Raw genomic sequence first — 18,114 nt, 5'->3', positions numbered from 1 at the left:
GCCTTCTCAAAGTCGAGAAGGAGTATGGCAAGGTGCTGGCCACTGTGCTGGGCCCATTTTGTTGCCTCTGAGAAAGTGAAGATGTTGTCCAAGATGCTGCGATCTTGGACAAAACCAGTCTGGGTGTCATGAATCAAGTCGTGTAGCAGGGGACGGATGCGACTGCTGATCATCTTGGTGAGGATTTTATAGGTGGTCGGGAGGAGGGTGATTGGGCGCCACTGTCTGATCTCCTGGCGGTCCCCCCCTTTGGGGATGAGGCAAATTAGGCCTGTCGCAAGGCTCTCTGGCATCTGCCCGCTGGAGAAGATGTGCTGGAAGGCTGCGAGCAACCCGATGGATCTGCTCCCAAAAGGTGGTGAAGAAAGCTCTAGAGAGGCCATCCTCACTTGGGCATTTTTGCCCATCAATAGCGCTCACCGCATCCTGCATCTCCGCAACAGTGAAAGGGGCGAGAAGGGTGTCGCTCATGCTGGGCTGCACGAGTCTCAGTGTAGATCTCCACACCTCCTCCCTGCAAATGTGGCCACGAGGGTCTGGGGGCTCCTGCTGGAATAATGATCTATAGAAGTCTGTCGCCAAGTCCCGGACCTCATCTGGATCTGTCCTGACACTACCATTCTGCGCCCTAAGAGAACGGAGCTGTTCCCCTGCTGACCTCTGTCCATGAGTCCTGAAGAACTCTCTGCACATCCTGTCGCCTTTCCTACCCTAGAAGGACTTGGAAGCATGAAATGAGAACTCTGAGTGACCCTGGGTGATCTCCTCTAGCATGGCTCGGGGGCATTTGTCAAACCACCAAATACTCGTATAAACCAAAGGTAGTGTGGAATGCAATCTTGTGCACGTCCCGTGGTTGTATGCGGACTCTGATGATAACCACTTTTTAGATTTATCCTACTAAATACCAAAGCTCCACTGAGCTGATCCAGCACATCATCTATGTGTGGAATAGGGAATCTATTCTTGATGGTCATTTTGTTTAGTGTGCGATAATCAACGCACGTACGGAAGGAACCATCCTTCTTTTTCACTAGAAGTACAGGGGAACAGAAAGGAGAGGGGTGGGCTGAATTAACCCTTTGGATAGTAAGTCCTGGACTTGAGCCATAATATCCTCTCTCTGGGTAGCACTGACCCTATAGTAAGGTGGTCTATTGGGTGGCTCACTACCAGGAATAAGCTCTATCGGATGATCCTTTGGTCTCTCAGGGAATAGCTCCCCTGGTAAGGCATCTGAAAAGCAATCGTTAAAACTTACAAGAAACTGAAAATTTTCTTTATCAACATCATTCATTTCAGCGTGCACTTCAAATCTTTTTCCTTAATGAAAACCATGTACGCTGAAACAGCAGATTTCATTGCTTCGCCAACAGAAACATCTCATACAATGGTGATACTTTCCCCTTCGTTCCTGGCAATGATATGTTGTGCTTTACCCTATGTACAAAATCTAATACTCTTTTTAGGAAGAGATGACTTCGCTACCCTATGATGAAATGAAGGCATCCCAAGGACTACATCATGGTGCTTGAGAGGGGAAATGAAAAAGTCTTCTTGATCTACATAACTTTGTACATGGACACGAAGCTTTGCAATCAAGGGAGTAATATCCCCATGAAACATTTGATCGGCATCTAGGTCCCTGCACAACTGTTCAGTCTTGATACCCAGTCTGAGGGCTAGATCCATTGCCCCTGGGTCAAACAATATTAGTCCCTGCTGGTCTCTGATCTTTTCCCAAGCAATGCATAACTCTCCTGCTGCTTCAGGATCACTAACTCGTCCCAATACATTTGGGACTCCTCCCACCACTGGTCTTGGCGGTCCTTGTGGCTTCTTCTGCTCCTTTGAGAGCGAAGGCCTCTCAAGGCACTGGGCAGCCACATGTTTCTCGTTTCCACATCGGAAACACTTCCCCTCTTTGCAAAAAATGGCGATATGCTTTGGGACTTTCACTTATAGTCTCTTGGCATTTGAGTGCCCCTCGGCTTCTGAGGTTGAAATCCCTATTTCTCAGCCTTAGGGAACTCTTTCTTTTCAAATCTGGGAAAATCAGGTTTCTTTCTTTTAGTAGTCCCTAACTACAAAGGTGGCATGGTGGCAGCATCCTACATGTGCATGAGACTGGCTACAGAGGCTGAGTGCATTATATTCTATATGCCTCTTATATGTTGGGTGTTAACCACAGCTTGTATCATTGGAGTGAGGGCAGTCCTATACTTCCTAAGCTGGGTTTTCTTAGAGATGTTTTTAAAAGGATAAACCTGCTCAATGCCACGTAGCAGTTGACTCTGTTCAACATTGTCTCTAGGAGTGCAAACATGCGAGGACGATCTGGAAGGTTGCTGCTAGGTATTTTCAGCATATTTCATAGAGCACCCTTGTTCATGACTTGGGGATTAGTGGCATGGTTATCTCTTACTGGCCCTCAAGTGTTTTTCGAGGGACATGACTCAAAATCAGTCTTCATTATATGATGACACTCTGTGGAGTCATGTTCTCTCCAAGATGTTCCCTTCGCATCTTTCAGAGCTGCTAATGCCTCGGTAGACACTCATGGGAGATTCTGGCTAGCATTGGAGCTTGGCATATTTGGAGGGCTAGATATACGGAGGCGATAGAGGGTACCTAGGTTCACCCTTCCCAGTCTATGGCCAGTATATGGACTGATACTATACACACACTAATGCCCATCTGGGCGAGCATGCAGGGATCCTCCAGAGCAGCTACAGCCAGGAGAGATACTTTTTTCAAAGTTTGGAGAGGATCTTCTTTCTTCTCTGAGTCTCCTTCAAGGTTGAGGTGGCATTTTAACCTCCACCTTGGATTTTTGTTAGCTCTTTTTGACCTGGTTTTTTTTCTCATGCATGGCATGATGTACTCCTGCATTAGAGCTTGCTCTTGTGGTTTTCTTTCATACTTAATGAAGTAATCTTTTTGGAAAAAAAGAAGAAGAGGAGAAACCTGCAAATAGACATTCCAAAACTTCTGGTTGTAGGCCTCTACTCTATCCTCTACATCCATATGCAGACTCTCCCAACCAAGGAGGATACATTTGGCCTCCTATATTTTAGATACCCCACTTGTGTACATTCTTTAAAGGGGATGTCGTACATACGTAAAGGTGATTGCCCAATATCCCTTTGTGACCACATACGTGGTCTTTGAATTGCTTAGGCATAAACTGCTTATAAAAGGCTTTCTTGAAGCCCTTCCAATTCTTTGGAGCAGAGCCATTTGTGGTCTGTGCACTCCACCATGCACTAGCTGTGCGTGTCAGATGCAAACTAGCCATGTGCGGTTTTGAAGACTCATGAAAGTTCTCTGTACCAAAAGCAACATCAAGTTGTCTTAAGAACTGCATAGCATACTAGCCATTAAAGGTGACGAATTTTACAGACTCCCCACTTTCTTTGAATTTTGAGACTTTACTGCCTTAGTTGCTGCATGATTTTTCTTGGATGCGCTCTTCTTTCTGGACGTATGTGGCGATGATCCAGAAGAAGAAGACGAAAAGGTGAAACTAGAAGAAGAGGAAGAAGAACTTGGGGATGTGTGATGATGCCTGGTTCTCCTGTTCCTATAATGGAAACTTCTCTTCATGGTCATCTCTTTTCCTCTTTTTCTTGTCCTCATGGAGAGGCTTCTTACTCTTCCTTTATGCATCATATGAGGAAAGAGAAGGGGTTGAACTTAGAGATCTTTTCTTGTTTCTCTTTCCCGCCTTCTTCAAAATGAGTTTTCCACCTTAGAGATCTCAGAGGGAGTGCAGGGAGAGTCCAACAGATTGATGCAGCCTTGCACTTGGATTGGGTGGACACAGATGACATGCCTATTACTTGCTCCACCTGGATGGGGGCATTTTCCAGATTGGGAGTTCCTTTACAGGTGATTGCTTTTCTTGACCCACACAAGGATGCCTTAGTATTTGATGTTTCTTCGGGAGGCAGGCTGACCAGATCCACAGATGATATCTTGTTGGAGGTACCGTTTCAGCCAGTCAGGATAGTGGGCTTCATGGAGCATGGCTCTCTTTCACAGTGGTACTTGGATCCTGACCCGCTTCTCCTCGCTCTTGGCTCATGGAGGCTGTGGCTCTATGGAGGTGTCCCAATTAAGTTTTTGTAGTGGGACCCTGGGGAATGGGAATGGATAGATGAAGGGCACCGAGAGAAGGGCATCCCCTTCTTTCGTTACACGGTTAGTAATTCCAGGAAATTCCAACTCAGCTGTAGGGGTTGGAGGCCCATCAGAGCTCATCATTGGGAGAACTTTCAGATTCCTGCTGACTTGCAGAAATTTTTTTGGCAGAGACTCTGGAAATCCCACTGGAATAGAAAAATCACTCTCTTCTTTTGGCTTTCTATTCATGGTGGGATAGCAGTAAACCATTGGAGGTCCAAGTTCGGAGCTGACCCTTCTTGCCCTCACTACCTTTCTGATTTGGAGACAACACAGCACTGCCTTTGGGATTGCAGACAGGCGAGAATCATATGGAAGGGGATTGCAAGGCTTTTCAGCACTTTTGTTCGCCTACCTTTCTATATGACCTGGGGATCAGTGGCTTGGTTTACTCTTTCAGGGCCCCATGTATTTTTTGAGAGACTTGATTCCTCTTGGGCTCTTCACATCCGATGACACCTTGTGGAGTCGTGCTCTATAGAGGATGTTCCGGCCACTCTTTTCAGGGCTGCTCACTCCTCTATCGACTCTCCATGGGAGATCCTAGCTAGCATTGCAGCATGGCACATTTGGAGAGCCAGATGCACTGAGGCTTTGGAGGGTTCTCAGGTTCACCCTTCTCAGATCTTGGCCAGTACTTGGACAGATACGATACACACTCTGATGGCCATTTGGGCGACCATGTAGGGATCATCTCGAGCAGCCTCCTCCAGGAGAGTTACTTTTTGCAGAGATTGGAGAGACTCTCCCTTCTTTGCTGAGACTTCTATAGGGTTGAGATGGCATTTTCAGCCTCAGCCTTGGTTTCTTTCTACCTCATTCCTCTGAGGTGTTTTTTATTACATGCTTAGCATGGTGTATTTCCGCACAGAGCTTGCTCTAGCGGGTTTCTTTCTTACTTAATAGAAGTCTCTTTTTTGAAGAAAAAATGAGTTTTCTCATGCTCTTTCTCACCACAAAGATTCTCCAACCTGCAAAATGGTGGGTCTTTCCTTGCTTCTGCTAGTTGTGCTAACAATGCTCAATAGGTATTCGCATCTCTAGATCCATCTCCCTCAACTTGGCTCTGTATGACACTACTTTGCTGTCCTTAGGCCCTAGCGATATGGGGAACAGGACATCTATGCAATCTTGGCCTGAGGGTTATCAGCCCTGACCGAATGAGTATGATACCAATGCTCACAGTCTTTTTTGTTCCTTGGATCTCACTGGACATTAAAAGTGGCTGAAAAAAATCGACTTACTTGGCTATGCTATGTTGAAAATCCCTCAGCAAGAGGTGTATTACGTCTACAACTTTGTTTTAACAGTTTTCCCCCTTGTGCTAATACCTTGCTGTCTACTCAAGGCATAACCCCCAAATTTTAATTTCCTTCAATTACTCAGACTTGTCATTTTGGGTCTCTCTCTCTTTCTGAGGGCTATCATTGAGGAGGTAAGGTCCAGAGACCCGAAAGTCTACACATGTTTTGTAGACTTTCGGAAGGCATTCGATGCTATCTCATGATCATAGATTGCAAGAGATGCAGATTTCAGAGACACTGATGTGGGGGCTGATGAGCCTATATGAGTCAGTCAGAGGCAAAGTTTGTGCCCTAGGTCGTCTATCGGATTGGGTCAAGAGTACGATTCAAACAAGATATGATGCCTCGTTGTATGCATATATGTACATATATATATATATATATATATATATATATATATTACACCAGGTTCACATGCATGGATCTCCATGAAGCAAAGTTGATTCACAATACTAATTCTACTGAAGGCATCAACTACCTTATTGGTAGAACCTTCTTAATAACGAACTTCAAAGTCAAATTCCTGCATCGAATCTGGCCAACAAACTTTCTTGCCCCTAAGATCAAAGCCATTGCAAAAACACTTTAGAGAAAAGTTATCCACGTAGACCACAAAAGTAGACACACATAAATAATGTCCTCTCAACCAAGGAAATATTTACAATATGAGTAAGTTTATGTATCATCTCCCGTAGCCACAAACTCTCCATCTGGCAGCCACTCTCCATGATAAATCGTGTGATTGGTGGCACCCAAGTCAATGAACCAATCATCTCTTTGTAAGGGGATTGGCATGCTGCCATAACATGCTCCATGCTAAATAAGTGTGCTCCATGCCGTTGCTCATAATCATACCCCCTTTGGCTAGCATAATTGTTGTATTTATGTCTTCCATCACGGCCTCTACCGCTGGAATTTTGCTTGGCAGAGCAATCTCTCTCATAATGCCATATTTTTCACAATAATGGCAATTTCTAGCTTGCTGCACACGGCTGGCCCTTCCTCTTGGCTCTCCCCCTTCCTCTTTGCATGTAACCATGGCCTCTTGGGACATATTCATTTCTGTCCATAGTGTGTTCATGAGCATATGAGGCTCTCCCATGGCCTCTTGAGGGTCCACTATGCCCTCTCAAATCACTTCTACCTTCCCTATGGTGCTCTTCCGCTACTACTAGATCATTGAGTCCAAGCTTCATGTCTGTTAGAATTATCATTATATTCTAAGCAGTGGCTGGGTTAGGGGCACTTTTCCCTCTGAGAGGTTTTTCTCCCTAACCACGGTCTAATCTCTAAATAGAGTTAGTGATTAGATAGGGTTTTGTCACTTAGACAAAACCCTCATCTCTTTCTTTGTACTTTACTTCAGTTTAGTACACTTTGGGGAGTGAACTACGTTCAGCTCACTGTCTCTTTGCACACTCTGGCTCTTGCTTCCGTTTTCTCACATTTGGTATCAGAGCACTTCCTCCCTGCTCCCTGCTCCCTGCTCTTTGCTCTCCTGTTCTAACTCCCGCATTTCAGCTCCATCGCCAAGCTTCCTGCCTCAGGTCCGTACAACTTCATCGCGACTTGCAGCCTCCATTCCGCACAGTCCGTACGACTGTACGGATTTCGTACCAGCTGCTTGCTCTCGTCCATACACTATTGCACAGCTCGGACAAGTTTTGCTATATAGTCGTACAATTTCTCTGTACAACCCTCTGTACAACCTGCGTCGTTCGTACAACCGTACGGACTGACAATCCGTACCTGTTGCATTCCATATATTTCGTTGTACAAGCGTCTCTACACTGTACGGATTCCGTACAATTTCATATAGGCAGCTCGTCGCAAGGTGAAGGTGTCTGTCATTTTTTTGGGCAAAGTTCATTTGCAGGTTCCGTTGTGCATTCGGCCATTGTTTGGCTTAGCTTTTTGGAGCACATTTGAAGCTTTAGCAGACATTGTAGTTGATCTGCAAGTTTTGGAGAGATTTGGGGCTTTTGCAATTACATTGCAATTCGGTAGTGAAATTTGGGGCTTTTGCAAGCAGAGTGCAATTTATGCAACAATTGGGGCTTTTAGATCATTTGCCCTCTTCTGTATGCAATTTCCCACAAGAAATTGGGGCTTTTGTATTTGGGTTGCAATTTTGCAGGTAAAAGAGCATTTTGGAAGTTTGCAAGCAGTTCTAAACTCAGTACGAGTCAATGTGTAGACTTTTTCCACTTTTTTCAGATTCTATTTGCAGATTTTTTGGCAAAAATGGCTCAGAACAACCCCAATGAGGTGTTCAGAGTTCTCACATAGGAGGTTAAGTTGGATGGCACCAACTACTCCTTGTGGAGTTTCATGGTTCGCAATATCTTGGTTGTCAAACATCTTTGGGATTATGTCAATGGAGATGAAGCAAGACCAGATACAGTGGCTACACCCGTCACTCCTACAGCTGGAGGCAAGGGTAGAGGTGCAAATGCAACACAAGTAGTTGGAGCAGCCACTCCAGGAGCTCCCACAGCAGAGCAGAAAAGATGGGACTCTAGAGATGCACAAGCTCTTTCAGTGATTTCTCTCTCTGTCAAGAGGTTTATTATACCTCACATTCGGTCATGCAAGACATCAATGGCAGGTTGGGAGATACTAGAGAGTATGTTTGCAGCAAGAAATGATGCCAGAGTTTCCTTTCTGAAGCGAGAGCTTTCCCATATGCATATGGATGAGAGAGATTCCATGAATTCTCACCTCACAAAGCTTCAGGACCTGAGGGAACAATTGTTGAATATTGATGAAGTCATTTCGGATTCAGAGATGATAACCACCACTCTGAATTGTCTTCCTGAGTCCTATCTTGGTTTCCACACCTTGTTGAATTTGTCATTGAGGGGGGCAGCAATCCTCTCTTTTCACGAGTTGGTAGGACTTCTATTGCAGGAGGAGCAAACTCCAAGAAATATGGCAATCCGGGCTGGCGAGCATGCCATGCTTTCCAAGTTCAAGCCCAAGGGTAAAAGGCAACAAAAGCAACATGCCAATCAGCCTGCACATCAGCATAAAGCTGATTCAGGACAGCCCTCTTATAAGGCTAAGGGTGATGTAGATAAGCATAAAAAGAAGGGCATTTGTCATTATTGCAAGAAGCTAGGTCATTATATTGGAGAATGCAAGAAGCGCATAGCTAAAGAGAAGAAAAGGAATTCAGGTGTGGCTGTGTTAGATGCATCAGCTCCACATTCTCATGATGGGGGAGATGTTACAGCCAACTTTGTGGAAGAGCACTATGCCTTTTTTGTCTTGCACTTCAGATTTTTCAGTGGGTAGTTCAAATGCTACAGCCACTAATGATGATGACCCTTATGCTTTTTTGACTTGCAGCTATGATCCTTCAAAGGTGCATGCTCTCTTAGTGTCAATGAGACACTTTATACTTGGTATTTTGACAGTGGTGCTTCAAAGCACATCACTTCCAAGAAGAGTCTTTTTGTATTTCTGCATCCTCCACCTACCAAAAAGAAGGTGACTTGTGCAAATAATTCTTCTTATTCAGTGTGTAGAGTGGGAGACATTATTCTCACATCCACTAATGGCACAGATTTCAGAATTTCAGATGTGCTCTATGTGCCAGGCATAAAGAAGAATTTGCTTTCAGTGTCCTCTTTCAATAGCGGAGGATTTCAGGTTGTTTTTGATGATGATAAGTGCGCAGTCAGACACAAAGAGAATGATTATGCTTTGATGTTGTCTAGCACTTTGTATCAGGGTCTTTTTCAGCTTGATCTAGCATTATTAGTGAGCGCTTCCACTGTTGCGATGCAAAATATGGAGTTATGGCATGCCAGGTATGGGCACATGAGCATTATCAATGAAGCGCTCCCACTGCTGCAATGCAAAAGATCCGATCTAGCATTTGTGGGGGTTAAAGGTCACTGTGCCTTTACCTCGGTTATGTACAATACTCAAACACATATACAAATGAATGAAAAGAAGATTAGGGTGGTTCTGCACCCACCAAAACTTGTGTGGCTCTCTGTTTCTCTCTCTCCCTCTTCCGTTCTTGCTTCCGTTGAGAGCACTCTCAACTGGTATTAGAGCCCGGGTGATCTAGCTGAGCGTGCGTGAATGCTTGAAGCTCAGCAACTCTGTGGGAGGAAGGAGAAGCTCTGTGGGAAGCTTTGTGGGTGACTTTACTTGCATCCGAGTGTGCAGAGACCTTGGAGGAACCTTTGGAAAAGTCATTTTGGTTTTGCGAAGTGGTTTTGAGAGCCTGTTAAGTGTTTTCAAAGAAAAAGTCGTTTTTTGAGCTTTTCCCTATTCGGTTCGATGACAGAGACTCCGTATTGACTTATAAAGGCAACTATTGCTTGCTTTTGGTGTCCACATCATTTCAGGAGCTTGGAAACACCTTCATTCTTGAATTTGGGATCATTCCATTGGATTTTTGACTCATTGTGTCAGTTTTTGCGTTTTTTTGCCCGAGTATTGGAACTCAAGTTTGGAGCAATCATTTGCAGGTCTGTCAATTCCGGTGGACTCAGGGAGTCCTAAAACTTCTATGTTGTTCATCATTCGCATTCCGGTGGAGTTTACAAACAGCTCTGTTTCCAAAAACGTTTTTCAGTCCGTGTGTTGGACCCAATGATTGAAACCCCTACCTGTCAGGTCTTGCGCGATTCGGTGGAGGATTTTCAGAGTTATAGATCTCTGTGTATTCGATTTCATCTCTCTGTTATGCATTTTTCATTCTAAGGTATTGAAACCTTAGATTTATGCCACATGGCAGTGGATAAGTGTTGACTCCTATTTCTCACTCATCGGTTGGGATTTTGGAGTTCCGACAGAAAAGAGATATTTGCATATTTTCTTGCTGAGTCCGATTATGCAATGGCGCCCATGTTTTGAGGCATCTCAGGTTCTATTTTCACAAGCGGTCATTACCGTGGGACTATGATTGCTTGAGTGTACCTTATGCAGATCACTCTGGTTGCAGTTTGAGCAGTGTGCGCTCACTCGTGTTAGGCCATTTGGATGCATTGCGGTCCTTATTGGATGCGCTGATAGGCACAAATTGCCTTGTGGGATGCTATTTTTTATGGACGCTTTGCACATGGATGCTATTTTATGCTGAGGGACAACTTTGACACATTGCAGGTGATGCACTGATAGTGCTATGCTCTCTTGGATGAGATATTATTAATGCATATGCCAGTGGACGGTGTTTATGCTTGAGTCATTTGGCACTTATTGGCATTTTGGATTGCCATTGCAGTTGGCATTTTCTTTTGGGCCAGATTTGCTCATATGGATGCATAGTATATGCACATGAGTTTGATTCTTTGAGACATGAGTTTTGGTGATATTTCACTCTATTGTGGCATACACATTTGGGTGCACCTGGTATTTGGTGTGATTCTCTCTTACAGGCACTAGCATTTGGGATTTTGCTTTATTTGCATTATGGCATCCTCTTCCATGTCTGAAAAGGAGTTTTTCAGCATTAAAAAGTTTGATGGTACAAACTTAGAATTATTCTAGTAGGCATTGATTTTTGCATCAAACTTTTCTTTGTGGAAAGAACAGATAAGGGATGTGCTTATTCAAAAGAAGAAAATTCAGCCCTTAGCAGGGATTGAAGCTAAGCCTGCAAATATGTCTGAGGATGATTGGAATAAGTTGGATGCATTAGCAAAGTCTACTATTAGACTTCATCTTGCAGAGTCAGTTTATTTCACAGTAGTAAATGAGCAGACTACGAAAGATTTGTGGAAGAAACTGTGTGCCACTTATAAGAAGGAAATTTCCTCTAATAAAGTTTACCTCATGAAGAGGTTGTTTGAGCTGCAGATGAAGGAAGGGGTCTCCATTGCTTCTCACTTGAATGAATTTCAGCCAGCTTTAGGCTATTTTGATGTGGAGACTAAGGCAATATTTCTCTTATGTTCATTGCCATCCTCATGGGATACCTTTCGTACAGTTGTCAGTAACTCTGCACCTGGTGGAGTACTGAAATTTGATGATGTTGTGGGTAGGTTGTTGGCCGAGGAGATTAGATGGAAGTCTATGGACGACAATAAGCAAGATGCAGCCTTAAATGTGCAAAGGAACAGATCACAGTTTAGGGGAAAGTCCCAAGAAAGAGGGAAGTCTCGTAGCAAATCCAGGGCACGGAACATTGAGTGTTACCACTATGGCAAGAAGGGCCATATGAAAAAGGATTGCTACAAGCTGAAAATAGAGCAAAAGGATAAGAATAAGAATGCAAATCGGGGTGCAAATAAGAAGGAAGAGAGTCCAAGGGAGGACAAAGGAAAAGTGAAGATCGAGGAGATAAATGCAGTCACACATGATAGTGACAATGATGTTCTCTTCATATCTAGTTTATCTGCAGAGTTGCTTAACACTTTAGATGATGCATATTCCCAGGATTGGATTTTAGATTCTGGTGCTTCATTCCATGTTACTCCCCATAGGGAATGGTTCTCCACTTATGACAGTGGAAAGACAGGTTGTGTGCATCTTGGAAATGACTATGCATGTGACATAGTGGGAGTAGGTGACATAAAGTTTTCTTTTGCAAATGGGTCTGCATTTATTTTGAAACATGTGAGACATGTGCCTAAGTTGACCAAGAGTCTTATTTCAGTGGGTCAGCTAGATGATGCTGGTTTTCACACCACTTTTGGCTTTCAGAGTTAGAAAATTTAGAAGGGCTCTATGCTTTTGGCCAGGGGTGCCAAGTGTGGGACTTTGTATCCCTTACATGTATCAGGGGTATTTGATCATGTTGTTGCAATAACCGAGCAGCCAAGCACTTCTTTGTGGCATTGTAGGTTGGGGCACATGAGCCAGAATGGAATGAAACTCTTATGCCGATTGGGTTATGTACCACATTTGAGTTTCTTAGATTGTGAGCACTGTCTCTATGGGAAGCAGACTAAGTCAGCCCATAAAAGAAGGGGAAAGAAAGAGTTTGAAAAGCTTGATTTGGTGCATTCAGATGTATGTGGTCCCATGTCTACACAGTCATTAGGCGGGGCTGAATACTATGTGACATTCATTGATGATGCAACTAGGAAAGTGTGGGCTTATGCTATAGCTCAGAAGAGTGATGTGTTCCTGGTATTTCAGAAATGGCTGGCCTTGGTTGAGAATCAGTTAGGTAGAATGCTTAAATGCCTACGGGCTGACAATGGTGGAGAGTATCTCTCTCATGACTTTCAACATTTCTGTGATACACGTGGGATTAAGAGGGAGCTCACATCCCCTCGTACTCCAGAGCAAAATCCAGTTGCAGAAAAGATGAACCGTACCAGTCAAGAAAGGTTGCAATGCATGCTTTCCAATGCAAGTCTTTCTGGTGGTTTTTGGGCTGAGGCAATGAAGACTGCAGTGCATGTGATCAATAGATCACCTAGTAAGAGTTTGGATGGTGGTATTCCTGAAGAGGCATGGAGTGGCAAGAAGCCCTCTTACTCTCATTTACGTATATTTGGGTGTGAGGCATATGCACATGTGTCACAAGAGCTTCGAAAGAAGCTAGATCCTAAGTCTAGGAAATGCATCTTTCTAGGTTATGGTGAAAGTGGAGAGATGGGCTATCGTCTCTGGGATCCAGAAGTAAAGAAGATCATACACAGCCATGATGTAGTCTTCAATGAGAAGAAGATGCATAAGGCACCCATGAGGGATGTTGAAATGAGAAGAATCACTTTCCAGGATGTGAATCCACCTGCATATGTTGATAGACAGCAAGCTGTCCATGCACCAAATGTGCAAGAAATGGTACCACCACGTACTCCCACAGGTATACAATCAAGGGTAGATGATGGATCATCTATTGGTGGATATGATGAGCCAAATGTGGCTGATATGCAGGTGGGACAACAAGCTGAAATGCCCTTGAGAAGATCATCTAGAGTGTCTAGACCGCCTGATAGGTTTATTCCAGGGGTAGACTATGTGATGCTTACTGATTGCGGGGAGCCTTCTTGCTACAGAGAGGCTATGATGCGCGAGGATCAACGCAAGTGGGAGTATGCTAATGCAATCAGAGAATGCAATCAGAGATGAGTTCTTTTATGAAGAATAAGACTTGGGACTTGGTTTCTTTGCCACATGGAAAGAAAGCATTGCCATGTAAATGGGTCTACAAGATGAAGGTCACAGGTGATGATGTGCCTAGGTACAAGGCCCGTTTGGTCGCTAAAGGGTTCAAGTAAGAGAAGGGTGTGGACTTTGATGAGATATTCTTTCCGGTTGTGAAGATGACCACACTTAGATGCATGCTTGGACTAGTGGCAGCAGAGGATATGGAGCTTATGCAGATGGACATCAAGACAGCTTTCTTGCATGGGGATTTGCATGAGGAAATTTACATGGTGCAGCCGGAAGGCTTTGAAGAAAAGGGCAAAGAGCATTTAGTTTGTAAGCTGAAGAAGAGTCTCTATTGTCTTAAGCAAGCGCCTAGAGAATGGTATCAGAAGTTTGATGCTTTCATTCGGTCCCAGGGTTTTAGAAGAAGTGAAATTGATCATTGCCTCTATAATAAAAGGGCTAAGGATAATAGCTTGATAATCCTGGCACTATATGTGGATGATATGCTATTGACTAGCAAGAATACTTATGAGCTAGATGTATTAAAGGCGAAGTTGCATGAGGCCTTTGATATGAAGGATTTGGGACTTGCAAGCCATATTCTTGGTATGCGCATCACGTGTGATCGGAGTAGGAAACTCCTTTGGCTTTCACAAAAAGACTATGTTACAAAAGTATTGCAGCGTTTCAATATGGAGGAGGGGAAGGCAGTGAGTACTCCATTGCCTTCATATGTGAAACTGAGTCATACAGATAGTCCCAAATCAGATGAGGAAAGGGCCATGATGGCCAAGGTTCCTTATGCATCAGCAGTTGGGAGTCTTATGTTTGCTATGATAGCTACTAGATCAGACATTGCATTTGCAGTGGGAGTTGTTAGCCGGTATATGGCTAATCCAGGAAAGATGCATTGGGAGGCAGTTAAGTGCATCATGAGATACATGAAGGGTACCAAGGAGATGTGCATCTGCTTTGTTAGAGGAGACATGCGTGTACTCGGGTACACAGATTCAGACTATGCAGGGCATGTGGATAGTAGAAGATCCACTTCTGGTTATGTGTTCACCTTTGCAGGTGGTGCAATGCCGTGGATGTCTCGCGCACAGAAGTGCATTGCTTTGTCTACCACAGAGGCTGAGTATGTTGCAGCCACAGAGGGTTGCAAGGAGGCTATATGGCTTGATCGGCTAGTGGGAGATTTGGGGATTTATACAGGTATACCGACATTGCATAGGTTTTCCATGAGTGCTATTCAGCTAGCACGGATTCCGGTCTTTCATGCAAAGATCAAACACATTGAGGTCAGGTACCATTTCATCAGGGAGGTACTTGAGGACAAGTACATAGAGCTTGTCAAGGTTCATACAGATGATAACCCTGCAGATATGCTGACGAAGAGTCTACCTAGTCAGCGGTTTGAGTATTGTCATGTATTGATGGGCATTGGATAGTATGCTCACTGGTTATTCTCCCTTAAAGGCACATTGTCCTGTAAGTGGGAGGTTGTGGGGGTTAAAGGTCACTGTGCCTTTACCTCGGTTATGTACAATACTCAAACACATATACAAATGAATGAAAAAGAAGATTAGGGTGGTTCTGCACCCACCAAAACTTGTGTGGCTCTCTGTTTCTCTCTCCCTCTTCCGTTGAGAGCACTCTTAACATTATCAGTGAGCGCTCCCACTGCTGCGATGCAAAATGTGGAGTTATGGCATGCCAGGTATGGGCACATGAGCTATGGCAGCTTAATGACACTTCAGAGGCATGATATGGTTGATGCATTGCCTTCTTTGGAGTCGCCTCCTCCTCATGCATGTGAAGGTTGCATCCTTGGCAAGATGCATAGACTTCCTTTCAAGAAGGATGGTGCAGTGAAAGCTACACGGAAATTACAGCTTATTCACAGTGATGTCTGCGGTCCCATGAGGACACCTGCTTTTGGGGGTTATCTTTATTTTGCTACATTCATAGATGACTTCACCAACTACACCTGGGTCTATGGTCTCAAGGCAAAATCAGAAGTGTTTATGGATTTCAAACACTTTGTGGCTATGGTTGAGAATGAGACAGGACTCAAGGTGCAGACACTTCGCACAAATCTAGGGGGAGAGTATATGTCTCATGAATTTGAGGCATTTTTGAAGAAGGAAGGTATCACGCATCAGCTTATAATCAGGCTTACACCTCAACAGAATGGCAAAGCTGAGCGGAAGAATCGCATTGCCATGGAGATGGATAGATGCATGCTTACAAGTAAGAAGTTGCCTCATAGGTTTTGGCTTGAAGGCCTCATGTGTGCCAACTATATTTTGAATCGGGCTCCCACAAAGGCTTTGAAGACCATCACTCCCTATGAAGCATGGCATGGAAGAAAGCCTTCAGTGGACCATTTCAGAGTTTTTGGTTGTGTTGCATGTGCCCACGTGCCTGTGAACTTCGACACAAGTTGTCAGTTAAGGCACTTAAATGCATTTTTGTGGGATATAGTTCACAAGCAAAGGTTATCGTCTCTACAATCTTGCTACACGCAAGATTTTTGTTAGTAGAGATGTTATATTCTCTAAAAATTCAGCACATACACATGCTGAATTAGAGATTCCAGCTTCTTCAGATGATGTATTTGAGGGGATGCTTTCTATAGCATTTGGTTTCCCCGCTGAAAAGCAGATTTTGTAGCAACCTCCTTCTGATCCACATGCCCCAATTCAGCCACCGGCTGATTTTGTACCTCCACAGGGTGTGGATGAAGTTGTTAGGCAAGAGATTCAAGAGATACACGCAGCCAAAACGGTCCCGAGTTGGTTGCTTCAGACTCTCAGGGAGTAGGCTTGAGGCCCCATTGCTTGGCAGGACTCATAGTGCAGTAAGGCACGCAGGGGGGGGGGGTCTTTCAGTTGAGACAACTTATGCAGGGACTCTTCTTGATGAAGAGGAGCCTGACTCTTTTGAAGAAGAAAAGGATAATGTGCATTGGATGCATGCCATGCACAATGAGTTGTAGTCCATAGAAAAAAATTAGACTTGGGATGTTGCGGATTTGCCACTAGGTAAACATGCCATTGGTACCAAGTGGGTTTTCAAGGTAAAAAGGAAGCCAAATGGGTCTATTGACAGGTACAAGGCAAGGCTGGTTGCCAAAGGCTATGCACAGAAGAAAGGCATAGATTATGAGGAGACTTTTGCTCCTACATCCCGGATGACCACCATACAGTCAGTTATTGCAATGGCTGCAAATTTTGTGTGGAATGATGTTGGACATAAAAACAGCTTTCCTTAATGGGGACTTGTAGGAAGAGGTTTATGTCAAACAACCTCCTGGATTTAAACTTTCTAGCAATGCACTTCAGGTTTGCAAGCTTAACAAAGCTTTATATGGGCTGAAACAAGCCCCATGTTCATGGTATGCCAAGATAGATGTATTCCTGGCAAGTAAGGGATTACACAATAGTCCCACGGAAAGCACCCTCTACATCAAGGAGGGGGGGGATATTTTAGTCATCATTCTTTATGTAGATGACATGCTGCTCACAGGGTCAAATGAGGATATAATTGCAGATTTCAAAGCTGAATTTGACATGACAGATTTAGGCATGTTAAATTTTTATTTGGGGATCTAGTTTATACAAGACAAGCGATGTTCAAAAGCTCTTGGATAGGTTCAACATGCATGATTGTAAGTCTATAGCCACTCCCATGGAGACGGGGCTGAAGCTTACTATGTATGATGCAGGTGAATCAATGGATGTCACACTTTACAGCCAAGCTGTTGGATGCCTCATATACTTGTGCAATACCAACCGGATATTCAGTATGTAGTTCTCAGGTGAGCAGATATATGCACAGCCCAAAGATAACACATTGGCAGGCTGTAAAACGCATCTTCAGATATTTGCAAGGCACAAAGTCTTTTGGCTTGATGTTTCCTAGGGGGGGTGACTTGCAGATGCATGCTTACAATGATTCAGATTGAGCTGGAGACTATGATACTAGGCAGTCCACTAGTAGCAATTGTTTCTTTTTGGGCAAAGCTTGCATTTCTTGGCTGAGCAAGAAGCAATCTATAGTGGCTACTTCCTCATGTGAAGCTGAGTACAGGGCAGCTTTCACATCGACAGTTGAGTGTGTTTGGCTGCGACATTTGTTCGCTGATCTTCGTCTTATATTGGAGGGTTCTTCTCCAAGTCTCACTGATAGTCAGAGTGCTATAGCAGTGACAAAGAATCCTGTGTTTCATGCTCGCACGAAGCACATTGAGGTTCATTATCATTATGTTAGAGAGAAGTTGCATGCAGGGGAGATTAGTATGATATATGTGTAACACATGACAATGTTGCAGACATCTTCACCAAAGCACTTCCACGTGAGAAGTTTGAGGCATTTCGCAGTGCCCTAAACTTATCTCCTTTTGGTGATTGATCACTACCTTGTACACCACATTGGCACTACAAGGGGGTGTTAGAATTATTATTATATTCTCGATAGTGGCCAATGTAATGTAATAAGTGGGTTAGTAGAGGTTTTTTCCCCTAACCACGGTCTAATCTCTAACTGCGGTTAG

The 18,114-nt window shown here is 44.0% G+C and overlaps 1 protein-coding gene across 5 annotated transcripts in view; it reads left to right on the top strand.

The window, feature by feature from the left end:
- Positions 1–18,114, top strand: part of LOC147886578 (BTB/POZ domain-containing protein POB1-like) — a 38,843-nt gene that overhangs the window by 14,553 nt on the left and 6,176 nt on the right. The gene's annotated exons all lie outside the window — the stretch shown is intronic.

This window comes from Dipteris shenzhenensis, chromosome 24, assembly GCF_047967505.1.
Source record: "Dipteris shenzhenensis isolate YYH24624 ecotype China chromosome 24, Dip_SZ_1.0, whole genome shotgun sequence".
In the NCBI taxonomy this organism is placed as follows: Eukaryota; Viridiplantae; Streptophyta; class Polypodiopsida; order Gleicheniales; family Dipteridaceae; genus Dipteris; species Dipteris shenzhenensis.
The sequence above is the reverse complement of the archived record's forward strand: the minus strand, read 5'-3'. Positions and strand labels throughout refer to the sequence as shown.